The 22,694-nt window shown below is 39.9% G+C and overlaps 1 protein-coding gene across 1 annotated transcript in view; it reads right to left on the bottom strand.

Moving 5' to 3' along the window:
• The window catches only part of DENND2B (DENN domain containing 2B), a 123,922-nt gene extending 102,180 nt beyond the window's left edge, over positions 1-21,742 (bottom strand). Inside the window, 1 exon segment of the mRNA XM_035550429.2 lies at positions 21,210-21,742. The gene's annotated coding sequence lies outside the window, so the exon portion shown is untranslated.
• Positions 21,743-22,694: the final 952 nt, after the last annotated feature.

Below are 22,694 nucleotides of genomic sequence, written 5' to 3'. Positions count from 1 at the left end.
AATTTTACTGTATCTTTTAAAGCGTCGTTACTCTAGAAAAGTAACTCTGCATCAGGATGGCTTTCTGAATGACACTGTCTACTCTTAACACATCTCTTCAACAAATAAAAACATCAAACCAGGTTTTTTATGGTCAGCCATATAGTCCACCTAGCAAAAGGGCAAACTCCAACTCTGTCTTCTTCATAGTGTTCATGTTTATATAGTGTTCAGCTAGTGTCTAGTTTCACACTCCTTTGCTGGTGTTCACAGAGGATATCAGAAATGAAATTGTATCCCAGACTTTTCTCCTGTCTCCTATTCTTTCCTTATTCCTCTTTCAATTCACTTGTATATGTACCTAATGCCAGTAAGTAGAGAATTGAAAATGTGCATCTGCAAGGAGACAAGTTATTACAGATACACACATTTGTGCAGTTATACACAACTATGTATACACTGCAGTACATAATTTGTTTATAAACTTCACAAACAAAACTTGCCTTCCAGTAAGTAAATTAGCTAAAGAAAAACGCACAGATTATAAATAATGCTTTTCTGCTAAAAAAATCCATCATCATAAAACAAATAAGGCTTTTGAGGCTTATAAAATCCATCATGCAAAAACTCTTCAGTTTCAACTTCATGTGAAGATATTTTTCCTGGGTTTAATTAATGAAAAAAAAATCTAAACATTCTACACAGAAATGAACTAGTTTTGTCTGGCATGAAGTCTGCATTACCAAATTCCCCAGTTTCCAGTTGATACCACAAACTTGGCCATGGCTCATTCAAAACTTAGTCCTCATCCTCCAAAAGGTAGATAAAAACCTGTGATTTTTTTTTTTTTTTTTTTTACAATGCTAAGACCATGATTTGTATTATAGGGGCAGGCAGAATCCTAACTGTACCTAGCATATAGCAGGCAGACTAACAGCAGATTTCATCCTTTCTAGAACAAAACAAATCTACTTGTAACACCAAATGGTAATGATTTATAAGATTATGAGTACATTATAGAAATCGTTTGTGACTATCTACTCATATGATTTGGGGCTCTGGTATTTTAGCTGATAATGTGCCTGGAAATTTATAGGAGATATAAAAGCCCCAGGACTCACAGGTCCTATAGACCCCCAATTCCAGCGGTTTGTTCAGAGTAACTGCATCTCTTTTCTGGTGTGTGTTTAATATCTGTGACAATCTGTTCTCCTCATTTTCCCTAGACAAATCTTTTCCTGTTTAACCTGAAAGAAGAATTCACAGTTGGACATCCACATACAAGGGGTTTTCCTCATCCTGTGTTGTAGATGCGGCAGTCTTGCTAAGGATCCTTTTTCTGATCTTGGAAAGTCTAAGGGTGTCAAAAACATGCAATTCAGTTTAGCTGAATCTTCACAGCAGCTATGCTCCAGCTGGGGCTCTGAAGAAAATACATGCATGAAGATGGTTTGAAGTTAGAAGGCTTTTTTTTTTTTTTTGGTAAAAGTCTGTAGCTTAATTTTATGGCACAGATTCAAGGTATTATTTGTGCTGTTCCAGACACCTGTAGTTTCTTAACCATTTGACCAGTCTTCCTATTAAAAAGCCAGTACATCTGGAGTTTCTGTGAGCAACAAATTCTCCTACTACTGTAGCTGTACCACCAGAATATCAAGTGACTGCTCTTCAGTTCTTGAAGAAGCAAGTTTTGTCTTTTTCAGTTTTAATGAGAAAACTGAAGCCACAACACAAAACTGAAAACCCTTTGGTAATGTAGCCACACCCCATGTTCTGCTCTGTGCCCAATATCCCCACCCAGCCACAGATACACAACAAAAAATACCAACTGTTGAAGTTTTGCAGATGGTAACTCCAATGTTGTGCCATTTTCTCCTCAAAGGACCACTCTACATAGCTTCTTTTATAGGGTGTGGATTTCTTTTCTTGGGGGGTGGGGAGATGGGTACTTGGCCACGGAAAATAGCTGTGGGCATGAACAATGGGGAAATAGCATTTATAAGCTGAAATAAAGTCTTTCAATTTGTGGAAACAGCTGGAGGGAGGAATGAATCTTATGAATAATGTAGCTGAAACTGAACAGACTCTATTGACAAAGAGTTCTTTTGGATCCTAACCATGGCTACACTTTTACATGACAGTACTACACTTAAAACTATAACTAAGAAGATTTATGCAGAATTCTGTATCCACCATTTTCTGTTTTACTATACTGAAATTAATCAGTCCACCCTTTCCCTACACGTAATTTTTAGGGAAGAGATAGTAGTTTCTTCTGCATTTTGTGTACTTAATAATGCTATACAAGTGCTAGAATGAGCGTTAAAATTAAGTGCTATGTAAGAGGTTTCATATATTTGTTCCAACATAGAGATGCTCCCTGAAAGGAAAGAGGTGATACTTGGCGGTCTTTGACTTGCTGACACATAAAGCACAGCCCCTATGTGGGTGCACAAAAGACCGTTCAAAGGCAGCTTTGCAAAGCACCAAATGGACCTTCTGTTCCATGGGCAGCTGAACATCCCAGAGGTAAGTACAGCAGCTCTGCATCAAGGATATGCATATAGGCATGTAACTGCCTACAGGTGAAGCAGTCATGCTCCTACCTGTTCCAGCCTCTCACTGCTTTGATCTCCTCCACGCTCAGTTGATTTGGTGCACAGCGTCTCTTCTTCTCCTGCCAAAACAAAACAGGCTTCCACCGAACTCTGCTGTTCCAGGCAACTACCAAACACTGCCTTCATGTTAAGTGCTAACAGAAGTGTTATTCCAATGCCTATCAAGGGCTTGTTTACTTAGGAGCTTAAATATTATTGAAAGTCAACAGTATGCAACTGCGTGAAACTTTTAGGTGCTTTTGAAAAGATGAATCATTCTCAGGCACAGTTGATATAAACTGGATGTTATCTGCTTTAACCAGGCAATTCATTCAATGCAAGAAGCATGAAGCTAGACAGCAAGCCTAGGGTGTACGTGCAAAGACACCTTTGATGGAGGATCCGCCGAGCTTCATGTTTCTCGATGGATATTTTTCACCCTTGCCTCACAGAACGAGGCTTTCAGGCGTCAAGAAGGAATTGCACTTCTTACAAGGAACAAGAGGACGACTTATAGTGTATGTCATTCACTACAGTGTCTTTTCAGAGAAACTACACAAGTGAATGCCCAGCGAAAACAGACAGAAAACAGGGAGCCAAAATTCCACGTGAGGAAACACCTCTTTAAATGTATTACAGAGATCTTTCAAAGCACTGTCAACAAGGTACTTTACCCATGCTAAGGACAGCACATTTATTTCAATAAAAACTTTTCTTCTTCTCAAGGAAGAAATAAAAGCTATTTGCCAGCTGAACCTTTTCTTTCAAAGCTACCCTGCTTCAGCCAAGCCCTATTACTCATTGTGCTGTTAGACAACGAGATTGCTTTGATGACAATGGGTCATACAGCATATCTAACACTGTAATCTGTGTGAAAATTTCAGTAACAAGGTCAACAATAAACCAAGGTAAAGAGTTTTTACACACTTCTAATTTAGTAAGGAAATTTACTTCCAATAAAACTAAGTTTATCAACTTCTACTTGTTATTTTATCTACTACTACACACTGCAAAATTTCAATCTGCCTGGGTCGTCCAGTCACCTAGAAACTCAAACATCTACGGAGAAACAATGAGCAAAATAGAAATACCTTTGGGTTATTTCTATATATAATATAGAATATTATACATACAATATAGAATATATATATAATAATGGACTGTGCAGAAAGCACCTTGCTTCTAAGTCAGTTTTAAAATTATAGATATCTCAGAAATCAGTCACTTACAGACATGAAAATGATATACGGCCATGGCCAGAATTATAAAAAAAAACCACCATGCCCAGAGCATTGTGAACTACTTGCTCTTGATTTATAAAATCATCCCTACTGATAAAACGGTCAGTCCAAAAGCTCACTGAAGTCAGCTTGCATAAAAGCAAGCATTTTAGTTTGCTCGGAATGCTCAACATTGGAAGATGCATTTCTATCAGTTTTTCTGTGAACAACAGCAGTTCACAACTAGGAAATTTATAGATGCACTCTTATACCCACCTGACAGTAACATGTCACAGAATAAATACACTCTTTGTGCCAACAGGGTGAATCCTGAAGTACTTTTATTGCTGAAATCAACAGTTCTGCCTGAATAACAAAGGACCTCTATAGCTTCCACTAGGCAAAGGGAGTTCAGGCATCACGACTGGGGCCAAGGGCCACTGTATTGTAGTTTGAATCTTATTTCTAAGGCTTACTTTAAATAGCACTAGTGAGTTCTATAAGCTAAACAAACAAAAACAACAACAACAAAAGTGAGCTGGAGAGGGGAAAAGACTTTAACTTTGAATGACGGGATCTAAAGGCCCTGTTCAGACTGACCAAGTAATTCGAGTCTTTATTTTAGCCTATAGGTGGTGTTTTAATACACAGCCTCATTCAGAGCTGTGTGGAGATGAACAGTTCCACACAAATATAAAGAAGGTAAGGGAGGTAAGAAAGGGTCTTCCTAAGGATACGTTGTGAATGAATGACAGGGATGGCTGCAGAAGCACCAGCATGTCTGCTTCATACGGACACAGCAGTTCAGACAGACAAGCAGTTCATCAGGTTTTCAGCCTGAAGAACATGCCAGAGAATTTTACACTGACTCAATCTAAAAACGAGCTCCTACTTTCTATACAGATCTCTTTGAAAGTTCATCAGTACTGCTAGACTCAGTTGCTTCACGTTGTTCTTCTCACCAGAGTTCCCAATAATCCCCCAGAGTACACGCAAAACGTGGGGTTTGGGGTTTGTTAGGGTCGAGGAGGGGAGGTAAAACTAAAGTTCTCTTTGTACACTATAAACAGCAACAAAAAACCCACACCTCAGAAAGCAAACAGACCCTCAAGTACAAGTTTCAGAAAAAGCTATCCTATGATTAAAAATTTTCTTTGGAAAATAGGTATCCAAGTCAAAAGTTTACGGACAGAACAGGAAAAGAAAGAAATATTTACATTTGTACTTGCATTAAGAAACCAAAAATAGAAATGTATGGACAAATAACCATTTAAACTAATGCTTTGGAAATAAAAGAATTTTAAAACACCACTTAACAAATGGATTTGACCCAGATTCCTACCGTCTGTTTTAAAAGAAAATTCTTGAGAACAGTTCACAAGCATGTTTCTGGTAATTTATCTGAATTGTGTAACAATTTTCAAAGCTTAATTAAATTAAAAAACAAAAAAATTTGCAACATCCTTTCCAACTTTGCTGTTTGCACACCTCCTTACCAGTGAAGGCTATTAAGAGAACCTGAACTAAAACCAGAGAGAAAAAAAATGTCAATCATCAGTTGAAAGGGAAAGCCCTAAGTGACCCTTCTACATAGGACGTAAGGGACCCAACAGATCAGTGAAGTAACTGTAGCTCCCTCTGCCATTTCAGATGGTCCCTGGTCCCTGCCCCATCCATGGCAGTGTTCAGGGCCAGGTTGGATGGGGCTTTGAGCAAACTGGTCTGGTGGGAGGTGTCCCTGCCAACGGCAAGGGGTTGGAATTAGGTGATCTTCAAGGTCCCTTCCAACCCAAATCATTCTATGATTCTTGTGAAAACATTGTTTTCAGTCTAAATTGTTTTTTTCTTTGTCTTCTGATTCTATTCCTCAGTTCATTTATAGCGAGATAAAAAAGCTCCTCTCAGCCTTCAATTTGCTTTGTTTTTGAAGGAGTCCCTTCTTGAGAGCCATTTCCTGTTGGTTCTAGTGTCCCTAACTTCAGGAAACTCCAGACCTACTCCATATTTAGGTGCCTGTCCACCTCAGCCAAGCTCATGCTACAAACTAGTTGGTACACCTCTATCACAATTTGCTCTTTGAAAAGACAGATCTTATTACAGAGCCATTTTTAATTATCTTTCTGTTTATTAAAAAACACACACACACACAATCATGTTTTAAAAGATTACTTGACCATTCTATTTGACCAAAGTTTCTGTATCTCCCTATTAATAAATAAAGCCAAGGCAAAACCAAAAGTCTCTCTTGGCAGTTCAGGGATGAAGTTGCTAGACATTGATAAACCTGCAGCCCTGTATTATTACCAGTGTTTTTATCTTATCTGTCCTGCAAAGATGGTGCATAGACCACAGTATATTAGTGTTTTCTGAGGAATATTTCTCAACAGTATCATAATCTATGCTAATAATATCAGTTTTAAATGAAACAAGAGGAAATTTCTGTTTCTAGCTGCCTGGACTAAATACAGACCAAATCAGCTGATTCCACTATAGATAGTTTAAATTCAGTTGGTGAGACAGGATGAAACACTTGGCTCCCAGATTTCTGTTGCAGATGAGCAACATCAGCCCTGTCATAATGAGGGGGAAAGAGGAAATTCTTTGCATAGATAGGGCAGCATACTTCAACAGAGTCCAATTTACAAGGTGTCATTTACCTCTGCTTGCCCAATATGCACAAGTTAGCAAACTGGTCAAAATGAGGTGCTTGTATTGTACCTGTCCTTCCATTTTTCTCAAGTGCAACTCAAACAGATGCTTTTGACAATCTAGCCCATGTCTCAACTTTTAGTCTAAACTCCACACCGGTTACTTAGAGAATATTTTTCTTAGCTCAAAATAAAAAAAATGACATTTCTATGCTTTGAAACTACAACCTAGCAGAAAGAACGAAGACAGACATAAATATAGCCTTAAAAAAGAATTTACCTTTTCTCAGCCAGTTACAAGAATTCATCACCTTTAAATATCACGGTGAAGAAGAAGAAATTTTTTTTAAAAAAGTTTCCATTTAACAGATGTAAAAAATCACACTTCAAACTTTTTGCCTAAGCTTTTCTTTTCTGTTTTGCATATCATTTTTTGTTACTGTCAACATTATAACATAATCCATCTGAGAGGTTTAAAAGTAAACTGTTTTAGGCAAGGGGAGAAACCACAGTATGTTAACTGACAGGAGGTTTTGGCTCCTTCTTTGTCTTTAAGCATCTATTTCTCAGCTGCTGTTTCTCTACAGCAGGGGCTAGAAAGTTTAAACTTCAGTCCAAGATTCCCAATTTCCTAATACATGTTATCTAAGCATATTTTACTTTGTTTAATGAATAACTAAGACATTATTGCCTTCTGGCTTGTTCACCTGAGGATAACCAATACTAAGTCACATCTACTAGAGACTGTGGCTTTCATCTAAGCTTCTAATGAGATGGTAATAAGCAATGTACATGGCTGTGAGGCTGTCTAGCAGTTATCCCTGTCTGACAGGTGACAGAGGTGGGGCACAGCTGAAGACCATAAAACAAGACATGAACAGAGAGAAATGTGATTCCTCTGAGCATTAGCCAGTTTTCCTTCAACTAAATATAGAGCCATTTTCAAAAAGTAAATTTCAGACAACAGTTACTAACCTGTTTATTTACAAAATTGAAGTGTTTTCCCTATGGCATATACTCCACAGCCATCTGCAGCACAACAGATTTTACATGTGAACAGTCTTAACAGTGGAAGAATGAAAGCTTGTAAAATATGTATCCTTGTCGATGTTGGAAATAGCACAATTCCAAACTAGAGACTAATGCTGAAATACAATCCAGGGGCTGCAGCTCCATTCATAAACTGTCCCATTCGAATTCCAGAGTCTGGAATGAATTTCATCCTTGTGTTCAACCAGAGAGCCACAATTTATTATAGTGCTGCACTTTTCAGTTTCAAAACCATATCCCTAATATTTTTCCCTGTCAATTCCAATAGAGATTAGCAAACTTCTCAACCATGATCATCCACAAAGAGAAAATGCAGCAGAATCCAACTGCCCACAGATACAAAGAAGCAAGTGCAGTTATGTACCACAGGACTAAAGTAAAAGGAAACCTACTGTGTGTACACAGCTCCAACCATTGAAGCTGGAAAGGCATCAGAAGGGTCCTTCTGTTACTAACAGCATTAAGTGGGAGTCAGATCTCAACTGTACTTCAGCTCTGCTTGTAACTCACCACCAGACTGTCTATACAGCACACTAGCACTATTACTCCTGCACAGTATCACTATAATGCTTCCTGACAACTTCAAAACGCAAAGTAAATAACCAGTGCTTTCTATTCATCACATGTTCTGCAGCTGAGATGCACCACAATGATACTGGATTATTTAGACAACCTAAATTTTCAGAGCTGTCTTGAGACCTCCCTTAGGCTCTGTAGGGAGTTGCTACCCTCTGATGTTCAAGACGAATTGGGATCCAACCACACTGGTCTGTATGACCATTTCAACCTACAGGTTCACTGTTTTTTGCAGTATTTGGCTCCATTTTCTAACACTGTGTCTTAGAATATTTCTCTGGCAAAAAAAAGCACACCAAAAATTGCAAGAGATCTAACAACATTTTAACACTTTAATCAATTGTTCTCTCTATGCTGCAAGATGAAAGACGCGTCTGATGTCAAAGCACCACAAACTAAATGCAATTTAAATAACTACACCAAAATCCTTGGGCTAGCACAATTGCCACACTGGGAGAGGGAAGGAAGGGAAAAAAAAAAAAAAACTCTAAAATCAACCAGCTTGGTAATCTTCAGCCCAGAAAATCCAACCAGTGATTTGACATGCCATTTTTAAATACTAAATTTTCTCAGCTAACTCACAACACTTACTGCACTAGAACACCACAACTTGTTCAGAATATACCCAAAACATACCACAAAATCAGATTTCCACAGGGTATGGATGAAATGACAACAGCCACCATGTATGGTCTTCTTCCACAGTAAAAGTGATTTATTTGCTAACTATAAACTAAACATTCACGTGCTGGTAAAAACTTTCCATTTGATGACTTAAAAGCATGTGTTTTGACCAGTGTAAAACCACCACTGCATCTCCTTTGCTTAGTAGTGTTCTTACATTTCAGTGACCTGGTCATCTAAAAATGTATAGTAAATCAGTCTAGATCCCTCTGAGCCTTCAAACTCTATTTGGCTGACACTGGGCAACTGCTTTACAGGATGGATGACAGAATTTAAAGTGAACCATGCTGTGACAGCAATTGCTGCAGAGTATCTTTTCTAAATTAATTTCTGAGTGGCTTTACTTGCGACTAAGGTAGCAAGTATTTTTAATGTTTTTATGTTAACTAAAGAGCGTGGCAGCTATAACTCCAATATCAGAAAGAGGTTCACCTTCTATGTAAGAAAGCAATGTGCCACAAGAACTTCGGTGCATTTTCATTCAGCTTTTAGCTACTGCTTCTTCTAAAGATTCTATCAAAACACAGCCAAAACTGTGTTCTATGAATCATCACTTAAATGAGATCTAATTATTCAACTATTTTTAAAGCCATGCCTTTCCTTTCCTCATCTGTTCAAAGTCATGCATGCCAATTTCCCTCCAGAGCATTTGTCTTCACATCTTTCCCACAACTGGAAGTGAGTGCAATTTCTTTTCCACTCACTAACAGCTTTCACATAGAGAACAGAACTGAATACAATACCCTGCACAGCCTCCTGGATATACACCTTTTTATCTAGTGAGAGAGGAAGAACAAAGTCTGTATAGGCATCTACACGCAGACTCAGTTTTCTAAGACCTGATCTGCTGCTTTGCATACATCACAGATTTATTGGCTGGAGAAACAACAACAACAAAAAGAGCTGATAAAGTTGAGGTTGTTCAGCCTGGAGAAAAGAAGGCTCCAGGGAGACCTTATAGCAGACTTCCAGTACCTAAAGGGGGCCTACAGAACAGCTGGGGAGGTACTCTTTGTCAGGGAGTGTACTGACAGGACAAGAGGTAACTGTTTTAAACTGAAAAAGTGCAGGTTAGACATAAGGAAGAAATTCTTACCTCTGAGAGCTGCAAAGCCCTGAAACAGGGAAAAGTTTTGATGGAGAAAGAAAATCCCTCAACCGTCTTTTTACTAAACATCCCTCTTAATTTGTATGGTGCAGACACTCTCCCCTTACCCTTCTGCTTTCATCACTTTTTTCACCTCTTATTCTTTGCTCCTGACCACTCTTTAGTTTAACAACTGCAAAAGGAATGCTGCCCAAAGACCCCAGACTCCCAGGTGGATCCTCTTAGCCCTTGCTGAACCAGCTTCTGCACAGCTTAGGACAACTTGGTTTTAATTTCTCTTTTCATCTAAAATGAAAACCGTTCACATTTCTTGCTACAGTGATGATGCTACATAGTTGTTGACCTGAAAAGCACGCTTTTTCTATCTGAAAAAAGTAAATACAGTTTGGCCAATGTGACTTCATATCAGTTCAAAGATGCATCATTTTAGCACACACAAGAACACAGAGCATAGGTACAGGAACAGCTTGCAAAGGTGTTTACAGAATTTGAGTTCTACCTCCAGAGCACTCAGGACTTCAACATTTCTGTAAGTCAGTGGGACCATGGGGCTTTTGAGAGCATTGTCGTTGGACCACAATAGATACCTGGAAGTCTCTTAACTGTAATGAATTTTTAGCAAAATTTCCACATCTACCTACAAGTCAAATTCATTTTTATTTCAATAGAGCTTCAAGCTGTTTCTTACAATTTTAAAATTTCTTAGTCCAACGAAGTGCTCAAATACTTCAGAAAATTGATCCTGTCTTTCTCTAGAGAGTGCTTCTGAATTTGAGGAGTAATTTTGCATCCAAACTGGGTGCCTGTTCTCCAGCTACTGCAGAGTATGTTATTATAGGGACTAACAGAACTAGCATTACAACAGTCTAAATTCTCCATCTTACTCCTTGTGAGTCCAACCATTTTTTGTTTTGGTTGCTACCACATCAATACAAAGAAAACCAGTCTCAGAATAATGACAGCTTTTCTCCATATATGACTGTACAATAATAAGAAAAAATAATAAGTGGTCTAATATAAGCTTACAACAAATTCCTAACTATCTGGTCATCTTTGTTATTAGGTGACAGTGATCCCTCAATTCCCAAGGACGATGACTCAGTCAGTTATATGGGAATACTGTCTGGGCTTCAAATTCATTTTTCTTGGAAAAGATTTTAAAGTCAGAGTAAAAATCCCCAACTAGGATGCAAATAGCTAAGAAACTAAGCACTTTAGCACAGTTCTAAAAAGCCAGTTTTCCACTTCCCCTTCAGAACTGCCTGCAGGAATGTGCTGGGTACAAAAACAGAATAGAAATGCAAACTTCCCATTGAGATACTGGATGAAGAGATTTTGTGAGTACTCTATTTTTAACCACAGATTTGTGACAGGAAAGAAATGAGCAAATGGATGTACATACTGACTGATTTATTCTTCCTACCAGAAGATAATTCATAATCAGAAGATAATTAAAGGCTCTTCAAAACCAGTTTGTGTGTGTCTGTCTGTCTGTCTTTTGGAGAGTTAAAGGTAAAAGTAAGGCAGTAGGCCAGTTAATTCAACAGCGATGCTATCAGGCCTAATTTTTATTAACCCAGTTATTATTACACTTGCTACCTAGGAAACTTAGCCACAGACTAGGACTTACCATTCTGAACACTGTACAGGAGGAGAGAAAAACACACACACACACCAAAAAGTTAGTTTCACTTGGGTAGTTTTTCTTCAAACATCCTAGCAATCTGAGTTTACTATGATGCTTTCACAATTTCTTGCATGACCACCGCATTCCAGAAAGGTGCAATGAAAGAGGTAACTTGCTGTGACTGATTGTTGCTGGGAGAGGAGAAAATTTCACACTTAACTTCATGAATCAGCTAAAGCTTAATTTTGCTGCAGCTTTGAAAAGGAATATGCAATAAAATCGGTAATGCTGCATACCATTGCCACCAGCTGCCCTTGAGCTCATAACAAGCGTTCCTCTTGCCAGGCTTGCTTCACTTAAATTTGGCTTTGCCCCACACACTAAAAGGCAAAGATAATGCCAGACTGACTCCTTACGTCTGGGTCTGTCCTTACACTGGTGATTAGCTCCCCACAAGTCTGAGTGAAGTTCTGGAAACAATCATGCTGGTGTCAGTCAGGCTAACTCACAAAGCTCATACAATATAACATTTTTATCAACCCCTTTTGACTAGCTGTCCTCAAATGATGACCATCGTACTTTCATTGTCAGAGACATAATAGAATGTCAAATCTTGTAAATAAATACTTCATTAGTTAAGCATTGCCTTCCCCTTCTTAATAAGTCTTCACACTCTCAAAATAGAGAGTCTGATTGAATTTGCTTTAAAAATGTAAACCAAAAGTTATTCCTTGCAGCACAAGACTCAGCTATGCTGAGGCACATGGTGGTCTTCAAGAACAAACACATTTCTGTCCCTTGTCTTTCATTCTGTCTTCTGCTGAGTGCACCTGATCATTCAGAAAGATGATTTGTTCCCCCCCTCTGCAATTGCTCCCACAGAGATCAGGGGAGCAGTCGGTTGCCATTAGCACAAGACAGAGTTCATTTTTCTGAGGTATATCTTAATTTCTTTTTATAAATATATATATTCATCTATATGTGGTTCATTCAAAGTCATCACCTCCAAATTCGGAATGACAACTGTGTCACTATGAACACTGTACTTGTGAGCAGCTGACCCATTTCCTATTTCTGAGATAACACTGGAAAACACCAGCCCAGGAGTTACTCAGCACCGCCTGTACACAGGCTTGATGTGGTTGAATGAGATGGTCAGTCCCAGAATGTAGTCTTGATCTAAGCAGGCTAGCCTCTACTCTCTTGGAAATCTCCGCTGGGTAAATTTAGGATCTCCTGAACAAAAACTGGTTTGGAGACAAAATGTTGCTGGTCACATTTTCAGTGCTTGAAGTCTGTTTATATAGCTATCTGTGGTGAGCAGTAATTCACACATATATACTATACACACAGAGATATCAGCTAGACTGCACATGACCAGTGTGTAGTATCAGGATACAACCTCATGACCTTCTGATACAAAGCCCAAGTGGTCTATCGCTTAAGGAAAAAAAAATCCATTACCTGCCAGTATTAGCAAAGCTGTATCCTGTTTGCAATTCCCTGTATAGATGGACTGAATGCTTATGAACAGATTTGATTCAATTCAGGAAAGGGCAATTATATTATACCTTCCAAAGCTCCAACTCTTTTTTTTTTTTTTTAATCAGATTATCCAGTTTATTCAGCTAATATCTTCCTCCTTCCTTTTACCTTCTCTGCAAAAAAATGATCAAATACTTATATTGCAGATGATTCTAGATTTCAAAATTGAAAGATTGGTGATAAAAAGCAATTTCTGAATGTCTATCATTTTATTCTTTTTACCTCATTTCATATCTGTATGCGATTTGTCATATGACATATTAATAGATGACCTACAGATAAAAAAAATAGTTGCATATTGTTTCATCTTATAGTGTTCAGTGAGGAAATTCAAAGGGAGATAAGATTATGAGATAAATATAAATGAAATGCTCCTGCACTCACTCCCAGACAACCAAAAACAAACAAACAGCCTGCAACAGAGTAAGCCTGACTGCTTACTCCACAGATGAATCCCAGCCAGCATTTCTCCTGGAGAAGCCAACGTACCTATCTGAATGTCCACTGCAGGACAGCCGGTTTGACCCAAAGGTGCCCCAGCCTGCCCTGTAGTTGTCAGAAACCAGTGCTTCCACTCAGTTTCCCCAAAAGTTCAGTCTGACCTTTGATGTTTCCACGGCTGTTGAAACAATGAATAAAACTTCTTAACAAATGACAAAAGGTATCAATTCATCACTAGCTCAGCCGCATACAGGAGGTACTGCAAATTACTGAGGAATGCAACTAGTCCTAGCTGGCTGGTTCACATACAAAGAACAGAAACAGTCAGTAACGAAGAGCAGGAAGAATAATTTTCTCTTATCCATATGCTTTCCTGACTAGGGCCAGTAAGGGATTTGCTAGGGAATTTGCTGATAAACCACAGCTTTGTCACATTTGTCAGACCTGAGGCTGCCATGGAGACAAAACTGATGTGACAACTGCTAATGAATCACTGTCACAAGGGCAATCTGTCCAAGCTGATGGATTTGCTGCTCCTGTTCAGTGGTGGGCAGCAGTGAAACAGCCTAGCAGGCTCTCTGTTTCACCCAGATGCTGCGAAGGTCCTGGGCTGCTTTGTTTTGGGAACACCACAACAGGTTTGTCCTTTTCTCATGAAAAGAGTCTTTTTTTTTTTTTTTTAAATGTACCACTATAATGTTTCCATGAGCCAGCATCTCATTTGGCACCAACACAGGCAGCAAGAGCTCATCTTTCCCAGAACAAGTGGTGACTCACTTTGAAGCCTGTCTTGTCACCATGTCCCCAAAGGTGACTTGATGCCAGGTCTCAGAAGATAATAAGCTCATGTGCATTGCTACTGTACGCAAGGGTCATTTACCTCACCAGCAGCACTGTTGCCAACATGATATTATGCAACTAACAGAGCTCTGCGAGAGGCTGATGCACAAGGGAACTTCAGCTAATGCAGCCTTTTTTTGCACATGAAAATTTTAATCAGATGAAAGAAGAGGAATCTGTGTGTTGTTCAGGATTTAAGGATATCATACAGACTGGCCAGAACAGCCGTTAGCCAACAGCTTAAATCTCCACATAAATGGGCACTTAGCAATCAGCCTGCCACATCCAGAACAAGAGCTGCATGGATTTTCCAGAAAAATTATGGAAGCCTTCAGCACAACCCCACTGGCTTCATCTTCCTCTACCTGAAGATCTGGCCTTATTTTTAGAGCAGATCTGTACACCCACCTTACCGGAGTGATCAGTGGCACAGAAACCGTGCTGGGATCTGCCAACAAGGTGCAGCAGCTGATGACCTCGGGCTGCCCCCAGTTCCTCCCTTCTTCCCAGATGGTCATAAATCCCCAGGAAGCGTGCTGTGCTTTTGTAGTCCACAGCAACAATTTGTGTTTACATTTGTTTTCTACTGTCCATGCACGTCAGCCAATAGTAAATAAAACACAGCAGGGACCTTAGCTCTTGATGTGTCTCAGCAGAACACTGGATAATGTCTCCATACATAGCAGAGGAAAGCAGATCTTAATGCAAATGCCAAATTTGACAGTATATTATTCTATCCACTGGGTCTGGCAGAGAAGAAGAGATTGTAACCTGCTGATGGGATATGTGCACAACCAGCTGGTATAGCAGCTCCCTCACTGCACACACAGTGCCAAGCGTGCAGACTGGAAGTGAGCATTTCTAACTGCATTACGGTTCAACCTCTGCCGACATCCAGCCTTTGCATGCAACAAATCTCTTTTACAGGGAGAGTTCAGCTATAAAAGGACCCTGCTGGACAGAAAGGGAAAAAAGCCCCACTCTCAGGGCTATCCTTCACCCATCTCCATGGTCCCAAGGGACAAAGCAACCAGGAGGGCACAGGCAGCACATGGTGACAGGAAGGGTCTGTTAGGACCTCAGCTGCATGTCCATTCCAGGAGCACCTCCTCCACACCCTGACAGCAGCCCCAGCCTAGCCCACAGGGACACCGTCTCTGCCCAGGCGACCACCCAATCATCCTCACAGACACAAGCTCTCTGCCCTGAAAAACACACAGGCTCCTCCCAGCCCAGAGCAACTGGGAGGGCAGTTTAGCTTTCTCACCCCACGCCATTCTTTGCTCTCACCTTTTCTAACTTCTGTGCCACAGAGTCCCAAGCAGAGGTAGAGTAAACAGTCCCAGGAAAGCAGGTACATTACAGTGTCATGGCAGAGGCTCATTGCAGTTGGAGTGGGAAAACCTATGCAGATCATCTTGTGCAGAATCACGAACAGGACTGGCTCTCCTTCCCTGCTGAAGACTCAGGTGAGGGAAAGAGCCTCCAGCAGGAGCTGTGCTTCAGCTGCCCATGCTGGGGAGCAGTGTCTTGCTTACAGGCAACATTACAAGGGCAGTGCTTTCCACAGGAAAGGAAAGTGGACAGACAGCTCTTTGTGCATGTCCAGAGGGTGATACTACTCAACTTGCAACCTACTGCAATGTGCTGTTACTAAATAAAAGAGCGCTGCAAAAACATCATTTGCCCTTTGGTCTTCATATGTTCCCAAAAGTCAATCTGCTGCCCGAAGTGTGAGCTAGCAGGGTCAGTGCAATGGTGAAAAACAATGTGATGCAGAACACAGCAGCTCTAATGCAGAGAGCTGATTCCACAAAGCATATCCAGTACCCAAAAATGTTTTTTCACTCTTCGTTCTGAAACCAACTTGACTTTTTCCTAAAGCCAGCACCAGAATGAGTCACCTGAAATTATTTTCAGGCAAGTTTCTGAAGACTGAATTTTAATGTGTCCCCTTCCTATTGACAACATCCCAGGACACCCCAGGGGAGCTTTCTCAGGAAATGCTGGCTGAAAAGTGCAAGAGGCTGAGTTGTGCAGCTTCTTACCTACCCCAGCACAAGTTTGAACATGTTGACAGCAGAGCAGTATGAAGATGTTTTAGTCCCCTACAAATCTTTTGGATAAACAGAATTGTGTTCTACATCAGAGATTTTTCTTTGTAACTTTAGTCAATACTTTCTTGGCTTGCCACTCTTGACAACTCAGCCATAAAACAGCTCTCTGGAATACTCCACTCAAATTAATCAGCTGTCAGCTATTCTCCTTCTAAAACTAATAATAGAAGGTCTGCATGGGCCGGGCCTGTGTGAGACTGAAACATGGGAACATGAATTGTGCAGCTGCAAACGTTTCCATGCTGTTGCAGCTCTCAAATTGCTTTTTGCTTTCTACCAAGGAGGCACAAAAGCGCGTTGTATGGAGCACATTTTGTACCGTCAAAATTGTCGAACTGTCCCCAACCTGTCCCTACCATGGTAAATGCTTAGTGATGCCTTTCCACTTCCAAGCATGCTTCAAGGAAGGGGAGGGATGTTCTGGCCATAAACTAGCAGGCTCAGCTGGACCAGGAGCACAGGATAATTTGATGGCCTGTATCCTTTGGATGCCAGCTGCGTAAAGGATGCCAAACTGCACTCTTGCCATTGGCAGAAGTTTTAGCCTCTGATTCATCTTCTTGTCATCAAACTACACTGGGGGGTGGAGGGAGGAAACACAACAAAAACAAAACCAAAAAAAAACTGTTCAAGCTGGGAACTCTGCCTCTGACTGGATGGGGAAATGGGACTCCTTTGAACACCCCTTGCATACGGCAGTTTGGCTCCAAGTAGGCAGAGAGAATTAATGCTATGGGGCTGGAACTCAGAATAAGATCTGGCACTGGAGGAAAGCCAGCTGTGCAACACTCCACTAGCTGCTTAGTAGCCTCTGTTGTTGTCACGTGAAACTGAGGAAAACCTGGGAGGTTCTGCTCCAAACGTGCTCAGGATAGGAGCACATTTGAAAAGCCTTCTGAAGGAACAGGAAAAGCACCTGCCTCTCCCAGGTCTGCCAGCAGCTAGTACTATCATGGGACTTTGCTCTACCAACAGAAGGTTCATTTTCAGCCTGAAAAATTAAAAAAAAAAAAAAAAAGTGCTTCTCAGGCTTTTAAGAGAAAGAAGTTTAAATCCCAGACCGGAAGCCTTAATTATAATGGATTTGTGTGAAAGTTGCCAGATCTCTCCCTGCTCTGTGATCAGGGCTGTGCCAAGAGTCTGCTTTGTGTCACGCTGGCAACTGTGTTAAGTTCAGAAAAGCAACTAGGTCAAAGATGCAAAGGCAGAACAGAGATCACTGATTAGCACTAATGAGCCCCTGCACTGCAGAGCAGAATGACAGTGCAATCAATTCAAGGTTCTTCCTGCAACTAAAGGTAGCCACACTCATATCTCCAGTGTGTGCTGCTCAGAACAAATCATTTTGCACTTCACGTTTTACACCTTCAAAAGTCACTCAGAGTCACCATGGCCAGAAGACAACACACAAGAAGAAAGAACAGTGCGAACTGGTTGTTCACACTGGTAGAACTGAAATTAACTTACAGAAAATGAAGGAAAGATTTGAGCATCCTCATAAGAAGCTCTTCCAAATATGCAGCCCCGTTGTTTTCAATCTACAAATTATATCTATTGTAAGCATAAGGTTACATAAGGAAAATACTGATCTCATGTTCAAGAATTTAATGGTACATCTGTCCACATCTGTAATAGGTTCTCTGAAGATCTTTCAGCCTTCAAACTGTAGAAACAGAGACAACTATATTGTTTTTACAGTGCCTTAGACTTTCAGAAGAGAAAGTGAAGACTTTATTTATTTAGAGAATGGAGTAAGAACAGAAACAAGTATTGAATGACAAAGTCAGTAAAGTATGACATAGTCAGCCCTAGACTTCTAGATAACTTCACTTCATTCACAAATCAGTCTGTTTCCAGCTAATAAAGACAAACATCCACACAGCAATTAACCTGGAACTCACTGCAACTGATAACAGGGAAACACACACATCAGCCTGTGGGGTGGATGGAGCATGAGTAGTTACACAAAAGATGATCTTATGCAAGATAAAACAAGCAATTAAAACTCAATATAAAAATTACTTGTTAGATAATCAAGGAGAGGCAAAAAAACATTTCTGCCACATCCTTTCACTTTCCCTCTAACTGCAATGAGGCAACATAACTAATCCTATCAAAGAACACATCAAGCTCTCTGGAAAACTCTGAGACACTCACTATCCATGGACAGAATGTAGGCATGGAGCCCACAGAGAAAAGTGCATGGGACCAACAAGGAGATCTGTGTCGGGACAGCAGTGTTAAACAGCTCTCTTCAAGATGCACAGATGTAGGAGTACGTGTCCACAGGATCTGTGTTACCCAGAGCCACTACTCCTGTACAAACTGCTGTGAGAACTCCGCACAAGTTACTGGGTACAGCAGCAGCCTTCTTGAATTGTTTACTCCTTTAATGAATGGAAAAAAATATAGTGTGCCAATGCCTGTGTGCAGCTGGTTACATTTAAGACCAGCCTTAGTAGGTCAGCTAGCAGGTATCTTGTTATGAGTGCAGTTATAAATATATTATGATTGATTAACTTTTTTAATTTCCTACTGGTAAGATCTATATAGTATATTACATACGCAAATTTCATTTGGAACCATTCAGAATGCTAGGACACTTGAAAATTATATTAAATTACTAGGAAAATGATGCCTTGTATCATTTGACAAATTAACAGGTAAATACTACAATACAGCCACTATGGGAAATGCCACTTGGCCAGAAATACTGCGACAGAACTCACCCGGCTCCCCGCTGCACTGCACCACAGAACAGGTAGACTTCAAAAAGCAACTATTGCCTTCAGGATGCCCACTTTGCAACATCTGGCAGAGATCTCTCAGGAGTATCAAACTGACTATCTGCAAAACGTAAGCACTTGCAAGCAGTGGTTCAGATTTTGAAAATCATAATCATGATTTCTGTCTTGGAAATTTCAGGAATGAATAGCATTTTTTCCACAAATGAGCCTTAAACTTAGGTAATCATCATGGTATTACTTCTTAAGGAGGAAGATTGTTTGAACTAATACATCAGCTCCCCATATAATTAATTTCTGTTAAAGAACGGCACAAGGATTTCTTATTAAAGTCCTTCCAACAATCAAACAGAGGAAAAGTTACTAATTTTTTCAACCATTGAACCAGACTGTTAATTAATATTCACTAACAGCAGTATTTTATTCACAGTCATGCTGGCCAAATCTGGTTGAAAAGGGGGACACAAAGTGTTAGACTGTGCTGATTAGTGATGGTTTCACAGAAGACAGCTGTCAGTTCTGTATGTGTGCTGCAGAAAGACTGCCTTCCCCGTGGCAGCCTCAGGAGTACTCTACTGAGGGATCACAGTGATAACAGTGTTTTCCCATGAAAGTCTTCCTGGAATTCTTCCTTGAAGCACATCTGATTCTGCCCTTTAATCAAGGAACAATTTCCACTCGCACACACAGACGTAGAAATAATAGCCTTGTGTGAGGAGTAGAGGTGGAGAGGTGGATTTGATTTCCTTTCACCGCACTTTTCCCTACCTAGAATGATGATAGCTGAAAGCAGAAATAAGCATCATCATTATCTCCAGTGCGTGTTAGCAGCCACACAGAAGCCAGTCAGCAGTGTCTGGTATTGTTTGTTGCAATACAAAAGACCCTCTGTTTGGAAAGTTCAAGAAAGAAAAGTGAGAGCCTGTGGCCTGGTCCTGTAGTCAAAAGACTAAAACAGAGGCTGAGAAGTTCTCAGGCAGGACCTTTGAAGTTGATGGGAAAACTCCCATGGACTCCAGCATGCTTTGGATCACATCTGAAATGCACAGAAGGGATCAAAGCAACATAAAAGTAGAAACAAGCATCTGCTGGAGGAGAGTTTTAAACAATGCAGGAGTGACCTAAACTTCTCATCGCGATTATCAGTACTTTTTGTGATGTTCAACAAAGTAGTACTGTATCAATTTTCTAAGTCTCTTCATTAAGACACAGTAATTGTACATTAATTATTAAAATGCTATGAATGCCACCCTAATATTGACTGTGGACTACAGCATTTAACAAACATCTCTAATGAAAGGGGAGAAAAAAGCCTCTCTCAATTGCTGAATTTTAATTATTTTTTTTTTGCTGTATTTCCCTCCCAACCCCTTCCAAAAAGGCTAGCTTAAAACTATGAAAAACACACTCAAGGACTGAAAGCCTTATTAAGAACAATGCTGCCAGCATCATCTATTCATAAGCAGCAGATTGAGACAGAGCCCAACTCAAAAGAAACTCTTTAGCAGCACATCCTCCAAACAATTGCTAAAGAATCCCAAGCGTGTAGAGGTTCCAAATCCTCTGCTCAATTAAGATGCGATTAATTTTCTCATTAAAGATGTATATAGAAACATCTGGGGAAAAAAAAAAATGTTTCCTAAATTCTGTAACACTTCCACAATTATTTTCTTGCATACAGCAGTAATCGTTGCAGTGTTTTGGATGTTTTCTAGGTCCTAATGACATTTTCAGGGAAATAAATTTTTAGAAACTTTTTTTTGAACACTTCTTGCAGCCTTTGCACAAGATTCAACAAAGAGCCAAAGCATCTTTTTTTCTTTTCCCCAAAAAAATGCAGGATGTTTCCTCTTTCACTGGCTAATAGAATCCAACTGTTGCTGCATGACATCATTCCCCAGAGCTAGGGAATCCAAGCTAGCACAGACACTAGGGCTGGGAGTAAACACCACAGAGAGGATTAAAAAAAAAAAAAAAAAAAAAAAGCACTCTAAAAGGGGAGGAAATAACATTTAAAAAGCAGTTTTTGTTACCTGAAATTTGGAGCATTCCCCTTTCCACTCCATTCTCAGATTTGTATTTCCCAGACAAAACTCTGTCTTATTATCTGAGGCAACCAGAAAACCAGTCGTTTAGCGTCTAATACCTGCTGTGCTTCCCACAACTCCTTCATATGACCTTTCGCAGCACTGATTCCAGCTAAAATGATTGCAGAGAACACAGACTGGCCGGGCCAGTTGTCATGGAGATCTCTCTCTCTTTTTTCATACACACGCACGCGCGCGCGCACACACATTTAAACAATTCTGGGAGGCATCCACAAAACAGCATGCCTTTTCATCAGCTAAGTTTTTGAAGCATTCCACCCCTCCTCCAAGCCCTTCCTTGAGTCAGCCCAGGAAGCTGAGCTTTGGTCATGAATCGATTGTTGAAATCAAAGATATTGCCTTTAAAAAGAAAACAACAATTCAGGATTAAAAAAAAGAAGAAAAAAAAGAGAGAAAGAAACAAAATGTAACAGAGAACTTATACTTTTTTCTCCCAGGAAGGAAAACAGATGTTTGCTTGTCAAAGGTCTGAACTAAAAGTGAATCTATTGCGTTCAAACCTGCAGGCTATTTGTCTTTGCGCAACTTGTTATGAATTTGATATCTGAAAGCACTAAGGCTTTGTTGAAACACAATTACGCAGGTTACATGAAATGCTGCTGGCATGGCCTGACTGCTTACCTTGTTGTTCTCCCAGTACCCAGCCAGTAACCTAATTAGCACAGGTATTATTCATCGTGGTCATTCAGGACTTCCTGTATCCTTTCATGTTTCTGTAATTAAGAAGAAATCTTCTGGTCAGGAGCATGCAATGCTTTTTGACAAGGCAAACAAAGTGATCCCCCAGCTAAACAAGAAAGAACAGATATATTCGGAATTTTTCCCATACTGACTATAAGTTTACATGCCTCTAACCCAAAACTCAGTATCTCCCAGTTAAAGGAGAAACCTATTTCAATATTTGAGAGTTCAAGAACAGATTAATTTACCATATTCACTGCCTCTATGGTTGCAAAACCAAAGCTAATTCCAAACATAAAGACACACAACATTTTTTCTTGGACAAAAAAAAAATAAATTAATCAATCCCCAGCAATGTCATATGGGAAAGCTTGGACTGAGAAGTTGAGAGAAAAAATACTTTTTTTTTTTCTTTTTTTTTTTGTTTTAAGAGTATTAAGAAAATTCAGGAAAGTATTTGGACTCAGAAGAACAGCACCATGCCCAAAGTTTTTACACTTTGACAAACAGCTTGGAGACTTACTCTTCAGAGGATTTAACTGGAGTCAGTCATTCAGAGTTTTGAAGTTGAATAAAAGATACTAAAGGGACTGCGTGACCCTGCTTTCTGCAATGAGTAGTATAAGCAAGAGTCCCTCTAGTGGGCATAAAAATATAAAGCTGACAGTGCAGCGCAAAGTCGGAAATCCAATTTATTTTTTCGCTGTCAACCACGTCACTATGCTGTTA

Source organism: Cygnus atratus, chromosome 5 (assembly GCF_013377495.2).
Source record: "Cygnus atratus isolate AKBS03 ecotype Queensland, Australia chromosome 5, CAtr_DNAZoo_HiC_assembly, whole genome shotgun sequence".
In the NCBI taxonomy this organism is placed as follows: Eukaryota; Metazoa; Chordata; class Aves; order Anseriformes; family Anatidae; genus Cygnus; species Cygnus atratus.
Note: the sequence above shows the minus strand (reverse complement) of the source record. Positions and strands in the feature narration are given on the sequence as shown.